At 37.2% G+C, this 16,746-nt stretch overlaps 1 protein-coding gene across 2 annotated transcripts in view; it reads left to right on the forward strand.

Moving 5' to 3' along the window:
- PTPRD (protein tyrosine phosphatase receptor type D) overlaps positions 1 to 16,746 on the forward strand; it is a 1,472,813-nt gene that overhangs the window by 1,052,200 nt on the left and 403,867 nt on the right. Inside the window, exon 1 of one of the 2 annotated variants that reach the window (XM_058166457.1) lies at positions 1,897 to 2,923. The exons of the other annotated variant lie outside the window; for it this stretch is intronic. The gene's annotated coding sequence lies outside the window, so the exon portion shown is untranslated. Of the gene's footprint in view, positions 1 to 1,896; positions 2,924 to 16,746 lie in introns of those variants that run through there. 2 annotated transcript variants of the gene reach the window in all.

Genomic DNA, 16,746 nt, shown 5'->3' on the forward strand with positions numbered 1-16,746 from the left:
ATATAGCTGAAGACATACAATCTAATGCTAATAGAGCTTAGGGTATGGCTGTTTTTTTTTTATTTTAACCTCATTTTTTACTCTATGATGTGCAGTCATTGCTATCTCTTTTCTGCGATCTAGGCATTTTGATGGAACACCTGTAGAGAGAGACCAGCTTATTTCTTTTTAGATGTTTCACCAATAAATAAGTGATAAGAGGGCTTTTTTAGGATTTAAGAAGTGACGAACATCTGTAGGTGGAAATAAGATGTTTCAACCAGCTGCTTTTCAGAGAATAAACAAGTATTTAAGAGGTAGAAAAAATGTACATATAAATGCCCCGGGCTATTGGGTTCTTAGACTTCTTCCTCTTTCAGTTCATCATTGAAATTTGGGGCGAATGGGTTGGGCATTCTGACCTCTTTGATCCTGGAAATACATTTCTAGGCAGAATGAAGAAATCATGTGGCAGCAAATTGTGCTGCTAATGCTTCATATTGATAAAGGTGGGGGAAAAAATCTAATAAATAGAGGGAAAAAGTGGAACACAAGGAACAGTCTCTGCCCCATGGATATCTTACCAGCATAACTGGGTCATCAGTGACCAACCATACAAAAACAGCAAGGTCTATTTTTTAGAAGGGATTTGTAGAACATTTGTACGCTGTCCAATGCATGTTTATTTTTAAATAATATACTATTTAATGTATAAAGGATAATATAATATTACCCTTCTCGCCTTTCCTATTACCCACTTCTATTGATATCGTATGATTATCGCTTTGTTGGTTGTATCTTATGATTATGATTGTATCTTATGATTTATCCCTTTATTGCTTGTATGTATACTGAGATCTTATGCACTGAAGACAAATTCCGTATGTGTCTAATCACACTTGTCCAATAAAGAATCTTCTCTTCTCTTCTCTTCTCTTCTCTTCTCTTCTCTTCTCTTCTCTTCTCTTCTCTTCTCTTCCCCATTTCCATTTCCATTCCCATTCCCATTCCCATTCCATAGCATAATAATGTGATATGCCATTAGGTACGTGATATTCTTCCAATCAGATCTTTTGTTTCTTCGAAGTTTTGTCATGGTATTGTAAAAGTACATCCGGGAGCCCTTTGGCTTATTTTTAGAAATCCGACACTTCTACCCGATAAATGACCAGGCATTTAAAAATCCACATTTTTCGGGAACAAAATGTAAAGTAAAATCATAGCGCATAAATATGTTAGGTTACTGCACGGCAGGCGTAAAGTTTCATTGCAATCAACAATGAAGAGCAACAGTCGCTTTCTTTTTGGTCAGCCCTGCCTTAAAAGCAACCAGATGCACTTAGTCCACTCCACCCCCAAAGACGGAATTGGGCTTGTTGGCCGGACGCTAAAAGCGGGTGGTGGTTTGAGATATGAGGGCAGCTGTCGCGATCGTATTCGGATTTTGCAAATTCACGAGAGGGATGGTGGCAGTGGAACGCGGGCAATAAATAAAGCGGACACGTTCAACCAGACATCTCGCCGGCTTCTTTTCCAAGCGTGGCTTCTCCGAGAGGAAAACGCGGGCGCCTTCTCTCTCTCTCTGCCTTGTATATCTCCGCGTGAGATAAAAGGGGAGTGGGAGGTTCCTTCCTAGCTCGTCCAGCTGGAGAGCAGGGGGGCTGACGTCACCGCCCCCCCAAGAACCGTTCCCCCCCGCCTCCTTGGGCTCGGCGCGCTCCAGCCTTGGCGTGCGCGTGCCTCGCGCGGTTCTTCTCTCTCAGTGGCTGGTCCCGGCGGCCGGATTGAGAGAAGGGAGCGCGAGCCCTGGCTCGCGGGGTGGTTCTCCGGCTCCCTTTTTTTTTTTCCCCTTCTTCTTTTTTTTAACCCGCGCGCCTCGCGCTTCCCCCCCTCCCTTCCCGCGCCCTCCCCTCTCCTTTCCCCTTCGCCTCAGCAGCCAACTCTGCAACCGGCTGCCCCGAGTCCTACTCGGGGCTACATAAATCCTGTGATCCGCACAGCGTTATAAGAGGATTTAAAAGAATCCCTCTCGCGCGCACAAACCCAGAGCGAGGCAGGTTTCCCAAGCGTGAGAGAGAAGAGAGAGGGGAGAAAGAGAAGGAGAGAGAAGCATCTTTCCGACTTTCTCCCTCAGCCAGCGCACGCACACCACAGCCGTCGCTTCTTCCCGGCAAAAGTCTTCCTCCTCCATGGGTTTTGGATGTCTTGCCGTTCCTGCCTCCATCTCCAACTTCATCTCTTTGGGCTGATCAGGCACTTGAAAGGCTTCGTAGGGGGAGAGAGGGGGAGCACAAAAACTGAGGAGGCGAGCAGCAGACCCAGTTTTTTCCGTTTATAGCACAAAGAATAGACTATATTAAGAGGGGCGACCCGGGGGGAGCGAGAAGAGGGAGGAGGGAGTGAAAGGAGGAGGAGGAGGAGGAGGGAGAAGCAGGGAGAGCTCCCGGGAGCAGGAGCAGCAAGAAGAACAGAACGGAGAAGCGCCAAGAAGAAGAAGAGAAGGAGGAGGAGCAGGAGAAAGAGAAGAAAGCGGGGAACCCCGTCTGCCAGGGGAGTTGAGCCGGCTCCTTGCTCTTTGGATGCCGTCGGCTCTCCTCAGAGACAGCCCGCCACTTTTGCGCGTTGGGCCGTCGGGGGAGCGGAGGGATCCCTGCGAAGAGCCCCCGCCGGCAGAAGTCGGCTTGCAGACCTCACTCGCCTTTGGATTAAATTGGCCGCCCGAAAGACACGCCACAGCGGCGTGGGGAGAAAGCGCCAGAAGAAGTAGCCGTGGCAGCAGCAGCAATAGTTACAGTAGTAACATCAAGACGAGGAAGAGGAGGAGGAGGAAGAAGAAGGAGCAAGGCGAAAGCGGAGCGCCCACGGTCGTAACGGGCGGGAAGGCGGGCTTGGGCGGCGGCGGCGCTGCTGCTCGGGGGGACTGAAGGGGAGCCAGGATGAGCAGGTAAATCCTTGCGCTGCTGCTCCCGCTGACCCATTTCGCCGAGACCCTTCCCGGTCTCTCTTTCTTCGCGGCATGTAGATCTGCATTTGTCACTGACTGTCGTTTCCCCCCCCCCACCCGACCCCAGCCACCCCTTCCTTCCCACCGACCCATCACAGCAGCACCCCGGCCTCTAATCTCCAATCGGGAGAACTAACGATAAGATTTGGCGATGGGGGAGGGGGGAGGAGGGTTGATTCCCGTGTCTTGGACGGGGTGGCAAAGGAAAAATTAAAAAGTCACCCCTGGGTACTGGATGCGTACGGGGTGGATCAAAGGCGAGGGCACACGAAATGCCCAAAGGACCGCTAATGGTCGAGTTAGCATATGCCCCGAGTGATGGTTATCACGCTGGGAAGAAAAGACACCAGGAGGCAAAAGTAAGCTGTCCTACACAGACTGCTTGGATTGTGGATGTGTTTTCCTATTCATCCTCTGGGGGAAAAAAATCCAGTATTTTAAAACAGAGAAATATTTGTCATTATATCTATTATTTGCAACACTAAGGCAACGATTCCTGTAGGATTTACAAGAGGGCTCCTTTGTTGGCAAACTTACTGATCAGAATTCTCTTAAGAGGTGACACTCTGGTTGCTTTTCAGCCTGCTTGGATTTGCAAATTGCCCTTTCTGCTAATGCTTCTATACACCCCCCCCCCAAATGCCAGGATAAGTTGCAAGTTGCACTGTGTAACCTTTCCTCCACTCTTCTGCTTTGCTGACCTTAGTTTTGTTCCTCTGCGGGTTATTTCATGGGAGTCTAGGGCTTACTAATATTATTTTTTTCAGGTGCTTTTCAAAATAATTTTTGTACCACATGGGAAGCGCATTTATCGTCACCTTAGTCTGTACGCACACAAAAATTGAATGTATGCTTTAGATCCGGTTTGAGAGGAGTGATCACAGTGTGCACCATCAAGGTTTCATGTTCAGTTTCAATGTGTGGCTGTGCAATATTGCAGCTGAGTTGCTCATATAGGTATGGTTTTGTTTTGATAGTTTTTTTCTTTAGGGTTTGTGATTTTATTTATTTTTGGAGAAAAAATACTGAAAGGTATTTTTCATAACAGGAGGGTATTTCTGTCAATTGCTTACATCCTGTCTCAGTGGACAAAATTATGTTTTTAAAAGGAATTATTTCTCCTTTTTGACCATATATGTTACAAAAATTAAAGTGAACAGAAAACGTTACTTTTGGATGTATGGTTAAAAAAAGCTTAGAATATTGCTGCTGCAAATTCAACATGAAATTTGGTTTTCAAAGTCTTTTTTTTTACCTGTGAGAAAAAAACACACAAAAATTCGGAAACTTAACAAAAACCAAACAAAGATCTTATTTTGAAAAAAATAAATGACAGGTAACTGCTTTTAGGTAAAGATGCTGCTGATTTATCAGTTTCCTTATGAAGATGAACTTATAAGATGAACTGTTTTATTGATGGTGTCTAAATGTTTAATTAATAGCCTCTTTAATGGCATCAGTTTACCTGTCAAATTTTATCCTACTGGATTGATGTAAATATGAATATGAAAAGTGTGATTGAAGAACTCTAATTTTACGAAGGGAAGTAAGATAATAATGATCTGAGGGCAGCATATTAGATTTATACATACTGTACTTTCAATTTGGAATGATACATGTTTTTATACATTCTTTTCAATTACTGAGATGTCAGAAAAGACCTCTATTTTTAAGCTGACATTAAAACATTTATAGTAGTAGATTTGTGTGATTTTTCAAGAATGGTTCTTGATAAAGGGCACACATTTTTGAGATTCCAGATGTTAAGAAACAGTGCTTTCAGAGTTTCATTTGTATAATACATTTCTATTCAGTTACTAATAGTGCCACAAGTTAAAACATGCCTGTGATGAGACATAGGCATTATATTTAGACAGTTCCATGGTATTATTTAATTTTTGTGCAAGGGTTGAAAATAGCCCAGTTTTTATATCTACCAATATAAGCTATATTCCTACTTTTAAGGATTACTATTTTTTTAAAAAAAATAGAATGGTGTTTACATACTGGAACTAACATGCTAAAAAGTAAGGATCACCCCTTTGTCTGCTGCTATGAGTGCTAAACCACTAGGGGCCTGTATAAACTGCATTTAAACAGCAAATACCAGAATTTACAGAATTCGCTCATGATTTCTCTGTAAAGCCATATTTATATTTATGCTCAGTTCCATAAAACTTAGGTTTATTTGTTTATTTTGAATGTATTGTGAGTTGTATTTTTTAATGTATTGGAATTAAATTTATTTAGTTTTCTATAGGAAAACTATGTGAAGCTTGGGAATTGTCCTTGCTCCTTTCATAGTTTAGGAATTATGCTCTCTGAAAGATGATCACCTTGAGAAAATAGAGGTCTGTGTATATATATAATTTGTAACATGATGTTTAACATAACCAGACAGATGTTTAAGAAGTGTTAGTGTAGAAAAAGAGCTGAAATATGTAAGTTTAGAAATGGCTCTATTCTTCTAAGACCAGAATAAGCTTAAAAGAAAGCTGAAGAGAATTTCCTTTAAAAAAAAGAGATGTATGTAATTTTATTATTTATTTACATTTTCCTTTTTAGATATAGATATTTGAAAGTTTGTCTTGGAACACTTAAAGATTCTGGCATATTGATGTCCAGTAGATTTTTAAATTTCATAGATTTTAGAATGGTCAGCTATGGCATTCCTAATAGACATTAAGCAGTAAAGTCAAGTATTCCTTTGCCGATTTTTCGTTTTTCAAATTGATAGAATGCCATTTGAACTAGAGAACAGCTGAAACATTTGCATATTGAATTTCCTTCAAATTGAGCATGATTTATAAAAGTAACACAGATTTTGGTCTATGGATCAATCAAAAGACTGTAGGGTGACACAAAAAAGAATTCTTGTGTATGATGCATGGATAGATTATTTTCAGAACAGTCCTTTGAATTATTAAGGAGAAGCAGATGATCAGCTGTCTTGGGAACCTTAGTATTGGATCCAGAGGTAATGCTAACTAAAGCCTTAAGTAAAGAAAAACAATGGTACTATTTGATAGCAATATTTCTAAAATCTATATTCTTTATAATGGTAAATATACTAACATCAACTTCCTATGAATGTTTCTTTGCAAACACAAAAATTAAATCATAATACTTTCATTTAGAAATTTCTGTGCAGATTAATTTTACATATCTGTTCATGACAGATGCACCTTATTAGACTTTGTGTAATGATAGCTTAACAACATTAGTAATCTTTAGGATGGCAGATTAGGTTACATTTTGAATACCAGTGTATTCCACTATGCAAAAACTATGCAAAATAGGATTTGTGTTCACAATATGTAACTTGCTTTATAATCAGGTATTCAGTCATATTTCCACATGTATTGGATGTGGGTTAGCTTTTTAATTTATTTGGAATAAATATTATACAAATCTTCTAATAGATGTGTAATAACAACTAAAACCCAAAAAGGAATCCAGTGCATAAACCGTCCATCATAAATTATGGTACGCTAAGTGAAAGCAATGGATGATTTTTTTCAGTGATCTTCTATGGTTTTCTATATGTCATATGTACAGAGGGAATTTAATGATAGAGAAGATTGCTTGAGAGACCTTTGCCCTTAAAATCTTTTCTAACATGTTCCATTTTTGTTTCTTTATGTTGTAGTTCATTAATAGGACTCTGTGTCTTCCACAGAACAGCAGAGATATAATGGAATAAACATTTATCTGAACCATAATGTTTCCCCTATTATTTATTTATTATTGTAATATCATTCAATTATGACTGAATGGGTGACATGTTGTCAATTCCATTGATCCTAACAGTTAAATGCATAGCAAGAAAATTCGTTATTACTGATTTATCCTTTTTTCTGTTAATCATTTGGTATTTATAAAAAGAAACCATACATGTAAATTGATCTCTGGTATATCCAAAATTAGAAGAATCACCATTGGCCATCTGGTCAAAACGCTGCCCTAGACAGAATATTTTTTTTACTTAATGCGTTCCCGGCAGATGTTTGTTCTGTCTTTATTTAGATTCTTTATTCAAGTAAAAAGATTTTGCAACTTTTTATATATAAATGTTTCATATTGAATTTGAGGAAAATACACGTCTTGTCTACCTAATTTTTAAACATCTAATATTTTAAGAGTAAAATAAAAAATGAATTAAAAAATGGGTGCTAATTTGAATATTGAACATCACTTAGCCCAATATTAGATTGATTCATGCATTTTACAAAAAAATGCTTCTATAAGTTCACATACATTTTCTTACACATGCAAAATATGTTACTCATATTATTAATGCATTAAAATTGTGAGACATATGGTCTGATCTTTGCAATAACATAAAATGGTTTGATGAAGACATTATTGTGTTTAATTTTTTTGTGCTTTTCCTTACTAAATAAATGGGTGTTTTTATTTGGGTACTGTCAAGTTCTGGAGTTTTGGGAAGAGAAAATGATAATGGCAGGCTTTGAAAGTGCATATTTTTATACAGCAGCCAATAGTAGCTAAATTCAATTAATGTGTATTTTTCGTAGAAATAATGTATTGTATGAAGTAGAGCAATAAAAACTGTCAATATCCAGTTTCTATTATTTAAAGTTTTGGGAAGCATTTTTCAAAATTCAGTAAGATATATACATAGTGTGGGTGTGTGCACATGCATGTGTGTGCTTGAAAATGGCCAAAGCTACTTGCTTCTCAAATTAACTTATGATTAAATGTCATGATAATGACATTTCACAGATAAGCAAGGAATTAATTTTCAAAGTTATGGGAAATCTTTTTTCATGTATTGTTTACTGTCTGGCTTGGTGTTAAAAATTAGTAATTAATTGTTAATGTACTACTGTTCTTTAATGTTTGATCATATTGGTTACAGAAATGTTTCTTAACCTAAGAAGATTACAAAATTTAAAGAAACTGGTCCCAGACCAGTAAAATCAATAACACTCAAGCATTTGATAGGATGCTTTGTAATCTGTTCTTCTAATGCTTACTTTGAAATGTATCACTATTGCAGCGTGAGTTCACCTTTTAAACTTAGGCGTAAAATAGTTTTAATCTTAATGTATTCAGATGATGAACACTAATAAATATAATCAGGACTAAGCTTAGAAACTAAAATGAGGATTTGTGTTTCTTTTTTATTGCTCAGAACTTAGAAAGCTGCTTAACTGTTGTCCAGTGCAGCTGTCCTTCCCCGAATGATTAGGTTTCAGAAGCAATGATGGATGTTGAATGCCTGTAGCCAGTTGTGGGGTTTGCTCTGAGGTCAGTAGTACTTGATAGAAGATAGGAATTTATAGCCTTCCGTCTCAATGCCAACTCAACCTGTGTTTCTTAAAGGGGAAAAACCACAGACATTAGGCTATGGCTATCTGGTTCCGAAAGCCTTTCAGATTATTTGCAGAAAGAATGCATAAGTGTGAGCTGTAGACTAAGTATTCACTAAAATTGTTGATCACGATACAATTTTGGCAATGTGCTTGCTTTTGAGTTTCTTAAAATACTTTCAAGCAGTAGTTTTCAAGTAGAATGGGACTAAAATCAGCTTTAGAGAAGGGAAAAGTCTTTGCGGACCTGTTGACCAAACCGGGGTAGGTGGGTGGGTGGAAGTATGACAGGCAAACTTGGGCTGAAGGTGTGGTGAGGTGGATATTTTAGAATATCTATATATTTCAGTTTTGCTGAACAGTTACTGTAAATGCTGAATATAATTTTGAGTACAAAGATGGGGGGTAAATCAGCTTTAAAATCAGAATTAGCTGAATTTAAATAACATGAATGATGATGCAAATATTAAAAAAAAAATCTTATAAAACAGCACTTTTGAAGTTGGGAAACACCTGCAACTGTGTGTCATCGAGAGATGGCATGTATTTGTATGGCATAGATGGTTGTATAGCAAACAGAACTGAACATCAGATATTAAGTCTGCTGCTGTATTGCAAAATTCAAATTTATTTTACACTAACTGAGAACAGCATGTAGTTATGATGTCTTGTGGCAGAATATTTGGAATTGTAGGAATTCTCAAACCAAAATGTAGGATTGCTCTATTACTATCCTTTAAGCAGGGATGTCAAATTGGTGGCCCACAGGCCAGCTGCATCACATGCAGGTCACACCCACACTGGTTCTGCAAAGGCAAAAAACGTCATATGTCACATGATGTGATCGAGTTTGACACCCGTGCTCCAACCTTTCGGACCTCAGGGACCACTAAATTCATAATTTTAAATCCCACTGATCACTAATATGATCTGCCTAATGACCAGCTGGGTGGGTGTGGCTAGGTGGTCATGTGACTGGGTTGGGGTGGCCAACTCAATGTCACTCACATCGAGGGGCGCATCTACTCACCCCTCTCCTTCCAGCCACTCTTCGCCTGCCCTCCTGGGCTCCTTGGGGAGCCAACAAGAAGCAGTTGTTGGAGCTAAGCAGCCACCATGAGAAAGAGTTGGCAAAACAGCTGCTCAATTCAAATTGGATCTCACCAAGAAGGAGGCTCAGCAGAAGCACCTCACTGAGGACTACAAGCATAGGCTTTCCAAGCAGAGGGAAGACCTGTGGGAGTACAAGGTCAGGTACCGGCGCCTGGAGACTCAGCGGGCTGAGATGGTCAGCCAGTTCCAGGCTATTGCACTCCCACTGGAACAAGGTCCTCTGGCTCTTTGCCACCAGCAACGCTTCCCTCTAGCCTTTGCCCGAAGCCCCGCACCAGGAGGCTGAAGCAGACCCCAAGTCGGAATTTCTTCCCTGCTCCAACCCATACAAAAGACCCTGAAGGGGGTGACTCTCTGCAGCAACACAAACATTCATTGCATGTATCCGGCCCAAGGGCCATAGTTTGAGTACCCCTGATTTAGTGCAATATAGTGCAGTTTAGTGCAATATAAAAAAATGCAAATAATTTTTCTGCAGACCACCAAAATTTTCTTGGGGGCCACCAGTGGTCCATAGACCATAAACCTTTATGACTTGGCGGCCCAGCGGGGGGTAGGGGAACTGGGCAGTGCAAACAGTGGGCTGGTCACCTGCTCAGCCAACTTCCAGCCTGTAGTGAGCTGCAGTGCGGGTTGGGGATCCCTGCTTCAGATAGTTTCACAATCCTATTTAATTAGGGTTATACAAGAGTAAAAGATGAAATATGGTATCTTTATACTATATTACTATTTGCTAAAAGACAAATAACGTTGCCAAACCATTTAATACTGATTTTAAATATTTAATATTTTCTTCCTAAGTGTAGTCTTCTATTAAATGTCATTGTTACTCTAACCTAATCCGGAGATTTTGAATTTAGGTGTTATCTCTCTCAGCCAATTTTGTGTTCTTGCAGATTTGATAAGCATTGCTTCCGTCTTCTCATACATATAATTAATCAATATGTTAATATGTATAGATCTCAGGACTAAACTGACAGTGTTGAGCACTCTCATTAATTGCCATGCCATATTCAGTCCACATTTAGGTAGCTCGCTATATAGGCTTTTGTAGCATACTTTGTGAAATACAATTCTGCAAAATACATTATATCAGATTCCTTTCCTATAGTTCCTTTCCTATAATGAAACAGTAAATTAAAATGTTAGTGTAGCAAGACTTGTTCCCAACAACTCTATATTAATTTCTGATAATCAGCACATTGTTTTCAAAGTGCTTATAGTCTAGAAATCATAGGTTTTATGATTTGCTTCAGTAAATATCTATGGAGATTCTCAGTCATCCAGGTCATGGTTCCTCACCATCCAGTCAGAGCCGAAGAAGCTTCTTGGATGAGAAGTGAAATGTCTTCAAAAAGAAAACCCCAGAAAATCTGGTTGCTTCTTGAAAAAGCACCCTTGAAATTTGTTTCAGTAACTTCCTAATTATTAATGGTAACCTGACCATATTCTCCTTTTATCTTTTTTGGAAGATAGGAACAATCTTTGCCATCTTCCAGTTGTTTGGCATTTCACCCATACTCCGTCTCTCAGAGCTAAGGTATATATTTTCATTCAGGCAATTAGTAACTCCTTTTAGTCTTATAAATTTATTCAGAGTAAAGGGGTACTCCCTGGTAATTGAAATAAAAGTTCAGTTGAGCATTTTTTCTTGCTACAGACCCTATTACACTATGCACAAAACCTACATTTTTATGATCAGTATTCCTAAACACTCCAGACTATTTCATTAGTTTTCTGGAAAATTGGAAGGTATGGGAATCAACGGGCCATTGCTGGAATAGTCAGATTAGCATGTTGTAAGATTTTTCAGAATATTCCGAAATTTCCTGAAAACAACCTGACAGCCTCCAAACAGTTGCAATGTCAGAGTAGAAATATAATGTTCTATTTTTTCCCCATTATTTCAAATATATTTCAAGGAGCCCTTTTGGTTCTCTGTCTTACCAACTTTACCTTATTTTGAGAGTTAGATTTTATGAAAATATCTCTTAATTGTAGAATATCTCATTCTTGGTGAACTTTCTATTTCCTGTATATCTACTTTGCATTCTTCTGCTACGTTCTACTTTTTTCTTCCTTCTAATTCTCGTTCCTGTCCTTCTCTTTGTCCTTTTCACAATCTTCATTGCAATCTCTTTTTTCCATTAGCTTATCATATGATAAAATTGGCTTAATATTACTTTGACTTTCTGTGTACAAAAGCATAGTGCAAGGGTGGATCATCAAATCATAATACAAATATCTTTTTTCATCATAGAGTAAAATACCAATTTATGACCAAGTGAATTCTTATTCTTCTTCCTGTTTCTACTAACCTGCAGCATACTCTATGGACTATGTCTCAGAAAGTGGAAAACGCCAACTTCTATTCATAAATCTTGTGATAAAATTTGGAGACATATATTTTTCATCTACTGCCCCCCCTCCAATAAAGGATAGTATTTTGAGATCCAGTATTACATCAGAGACTTATGAATGGTTCTAAAAATATCAGAGTCTAAGTAGACTCTAAGTTTTCCGGCTGAAAAGAAAGAATACATAACATTCAGGCTTCCAGAAGAATTCCTGTATGATAGGAATGTGTGTATGAAAAGGGTAATACGTTATGGAGCATCTAGTCATATCATAATCTCTTGTAAATTCAGGGATGTTATCCTATAGGGTCTCAGCTGATTAGTGATTTGCAGAGATTGAAGCTGACAAGCCAGGAATTAGCGGTTCCCAGGACAGAGATGTCTGCTGTGTAAATAGCATAGGACTTCATAGCGTGCACAATGTATAATGGTGGGAGGAAAAAGCTCAATTTGTAACCTTTACAAATATATAAATGTCCTGATTTCTTGGGGCAGCAATAGGTAACTGCTGTCCATGGGTTAATTCTTATCTGCAAAGAGATTCTGATCTAGCTGAGCTGTGCTTGTGAGCTTTCTGCCAAGTCAAGCTGCAAGGTCGAACTAAGCTGCGAAGTATCGGAGAGTTGCAATTTACTGCTGAGTTCTGGTTGGGGAAGCCTGACACCAACACAGTTCCAGGTCTGACTGGCCCCCAACAAAATTCCTTTCCTCTTGGTAATCTCCATAGGCAAGCTGACATGTAATTCAGAAGACAGTAATTTGTGTGGGACAATTGCAAACTGTCTGCTATTTTAATAACTCATAATGATCCTAGTATAGCATCACCCTGGTGTATTATGGGTAATTACATGGTTTTTATGGGTAATTAAAATATATTCTAATTTAATTTTCTGCAGAGCTCCAAAGTAATGCTATGTTTAAGGTTTTGATGAATTAGAGTAGTAACCTATCATTGCACAATCAAGGTAGATACACTGATTGTACTGGCAGTACACTGAAATGGCTCTGGCATTATGGCCAAGGATGCCTAGTGTGGATTCTAACCTTAAACTTACATTTGCTATATTGCAAGAGCATAGCATTTTATACTTTTTTAAATTGGACTTAACCACAATGATTATCTGATGGAAAGTAATGAATAAACCCAGCTTTTATTGTAGTGAGGTCTAAATCTACTTTTTGGTTCTCTCAAATTCTTAGCCCTTTTTGAAATATGCTTCTTGGTCCATGCGTAGTGCCTAACATTGCTGAGTACTAGGTTCTGTGTGTATGTGTGTGTATGTGTGTGTATGTGTGTGTGTATATATGTATATATATGTGTGTGTGTATATATATATATATATTTTCGTAGGTTTTCACTGGTATAGGTATGTAGGTCTTGGCATATTTGGATCTTGTCCCTTACACAGGACAAGACCCGAATATGCCAAGACCTACATATATATATAGCCATTTTTGTAACATGCATATTTTTTGTATAAAAAAGTGTGCACTGCCCAGTTACTATTGATGAGATGGGTGGGTAAATAAATAAAAGTACCATGTTTTTGTCCTATAATACATTAAGCAAAAAACAAGTAGTAGTATATTTACAATCAGAACAATGTACATAGAATATGTACATAAAATTGTACATATTCTGTACCATCAGGTTTATCCAAATGTGTTGTTTTTTTTAAAATGGCATCATCGATATTACAAAGTCAACTATGCCTATGAAATACACTACATATGAACAATTTCAAATCAGTTTTGATTAAATGCACAGAGCAGCAAAGAGTATAAGGATAACTTTGGAGTTGGAGGAAGCAGGGGTTCCTTCCATAGAAAATATGGATGCATCGAAACAAATCCATGAACTCTAGTATTAACATATTTACTTTGAATATTTAGTTATTGTCCTTTTTTTTTTAAATAAGAAGAGTTTCTTTTCATTTCAGAGATTTTAGAATAGATATTATTCTGGAAGTAAAACTTCTGTCATAAAGTAACTATTTACTGATTACTACAAAAAGCTGTAAAAATTTGAATATAGAACTAGTCTTGCATGGAATATCATATACAGGCAAAAAGAATAGATTATGGACATTACAACTAGTATTTAGGGGAAGGAAATGTTTGGTTAAATTAATACAAATACTTTGGGATCACCTTTATATAGAGTGATAGCTGGGGAAACATTCATGTTGATATGTTACTTGTAGCAAATGTTTATGATATGTACATCTGTAGAAACATTTGTTTAACCATCTGCATCTATGCATCTGGGAAATCTGATTGGTTCATAATTCCATATTTTGTAAGAGTGTGCAAATCATATCAACTTCAATCTTTGAATCATTATCTTTTTACAACATTGAATTATCAAAGTTATTGAATATCTCTTTATACACACCAAGGGAATAGAACAATGTATAGCTTTTTATATTATAATGGAATGGGTGAAGTTAACATTGTAGTATGGGTAATTCTCAACTTACAACTATTCGTTTAGCCACGGCTCAAACTTAAAATGGCACTGAAAATGCTGAGTTATTACTGGTCCTCACACATATGACAGGCATAGCATCATAGTTCAGCTGATCAAAATTTTGGATGCTTGATATTCGGCATGTATTTATGATGATTGCAGTATCCAGGGATCATGTGGTTTCCATTTATGAACTTCCAGGCAATTTCCCACAAGGAAAGTCCATGGGGAAAGCCAGATTTGTTTAATGATTGCAACTGCAGTGATTTGCTTAACCATCATGGCAAAAAGGTCATAAAACAGGGACAACTAGCAATGACTTGCTTAGCAACAGAAATGTTGGTTTCAATTATCATTGTAAGTTGAGAACTACCTGTAATATATTTAAGACTAATGTTTAAGACTAATGTACAATCTCACTTGCAGCCATACTGAAGCTAATCATCATGCAGTGCCTGAGCACTGTACAGTAGACAATCGTACTGTAGATATTTCAAAATGATGTTGTAGCACTTCTTGGTTATTTCTTACATAAAATGTAAATATCAGCGTTTAAAGTTGAATAAATAATGTTTTAGTTGAATGAAAAAACAGAATACTGAAGCTGAATAGATTTATTTTGGATAAGGGTATATCTTTTCAATGGCTCTTTCATTTAGAAGGACATTCTCTGTAAAATAAGGTAGAGATAGTAGAATTAAAAACGAAAGTCAATTTTACCAATCATAGATTCAATACCAATTAAATCTTTATATTACGGGATACAAATAATGTGGAAGTTTGTACTCTTCTGATATTGTTAACAGTTTATAATTTTGTAATGTTTTTGTTTTAAGAGAAATGGTTTCGGTATTGAGGATAGAAACCGGGTGCAAAAATAGCATTTATTTTGGGAAAAAAGTTCCATATCAATTTTAAATAGCTGCTAGCTCATTTTAAAATGTGATGCTGATGTATAAAATGCATGTATAGAGGACTTAAAGCATTTTAAAGGATTTTATACAAATTCAATTAACAGTTTTTGCTTGAAACTATATTTTATTATATTCATTACAGATTTTAAAAAATCTTGTTTTATGCAAAACAGAGTTGCAATTAATGTTTTTTTAAAAAAATACTAACATTCAGCAAAGCGTTCCATGTCTAGCAAATTAAAAAGAACATATGTCATAGAATCTAGACACGTTCTAGAACAGACTGTATGCCACCTGTTCAATATTTACAAGGTGCTGTTTCGAATTGTTGAATCTAGAATATGTTTTCTAACAGGTTACTTGTTTACCACAATTGTTGCACAAGGGTAAACTGTAATTTAAAGAAAATTTCAATTGATAATAATCTTACTGAAGATATTCACTTGATCTTTCTGGGAATCCTATTGCTCCCAAGCACCCTGAAAGTAATTTAATGTTATTCTTAATTAATTACAACAGTGTATTCTCTGTTGGCTTAATTTTTCTATGTGCAGGGTTTCAGTGATCTGAAAAAAAAGTGATATCATTTGACAATATATATTTATATGATAAATAAGGGAACAATTTAAATATGGTGATGATAATGAAAGTCTTATAAATAAGCTATCTTATTTTTAAAGAACTGTGCTCTCAATTGTTCCATTGATTTTCAGGTAATGTTGAGAGTTGCTTCATTTACAATACACATATATTATGATCTATATCCAAAACACTGGAAAGATTAAAAAAACAAAACGAATTGAATAGCATAGCTGCACATCCCATATTACCTCTTTCCAATTTTTTATTAAACTGCTTTTTTTCCACACGTGTCACTGTTACGAACTCATATCTTTGATACATTTGATGAATATGAAACATAAAATGATTGGAAGCTTAAAACTGCTTTTTATTGAAATCAAATGAGTTCTCCAAACAAACAGCCAAAAAAAAAAGATATCTAGAAATAGGGTGCTTCGTTTATGTTGTTTTAAAATCATCAGTATGTTTTTCTTCTAAATCCATTTGGAAAGAGTCATTTAATTCTAGGATATGTAAAACATTTTGAATTTGAAATGTTTGAAACCTTCCAATCTTAAACAAGTGTTTTGAACAACTTGGTTGTTTCAGGTGACATCTATTCAAGGTTTTTGTCTATCCCAAGCACTGTAATTGCGCTGCTTTGTTGCTTATTTAACTTTTTTCTTTTTTCATTTTTCCCAGTCTAGCCAGTACATACATATACCTCTGTGGCTATTGATTTAATCTAGTTGGGATATGGTGGGATTGGAGTTTGAAGGGGAAAGCAGCAAATAAACATAGAACCAAAGCAGTGGTGGGATTCAGCCAGTTCGCACCACTTCGGGAGAACCAGTTGTTAACTTTCTGAGCAGTTTGGCAAACTGGTTGTTGGAAGAAATCATTAGGGCAGAGAACCGGTTGTTAAATTACTTGAATCCCACCACTGAACCAAAGAGGAAGAGTTCTGTACCTGAATGGCTGATAGCCTCACTGGTAAATTATTCCATTTTAA

Source organism: Ahaetulla prasina, chromosome 2, assembly GCF_028640845.1.
Source record: "Ahaetulla prasina isolate Xishuangbanna chromosome 2, ASM2864084v1, whole genome shotgun sequence".
Classification (NCBI taxonomy): domain Eukaryota; kingdom Metazoa; phylum Chordata; class Lepidosauria; order Squamata; family Colubridae; genus Ahaetulla; species Ahaetulla prasina.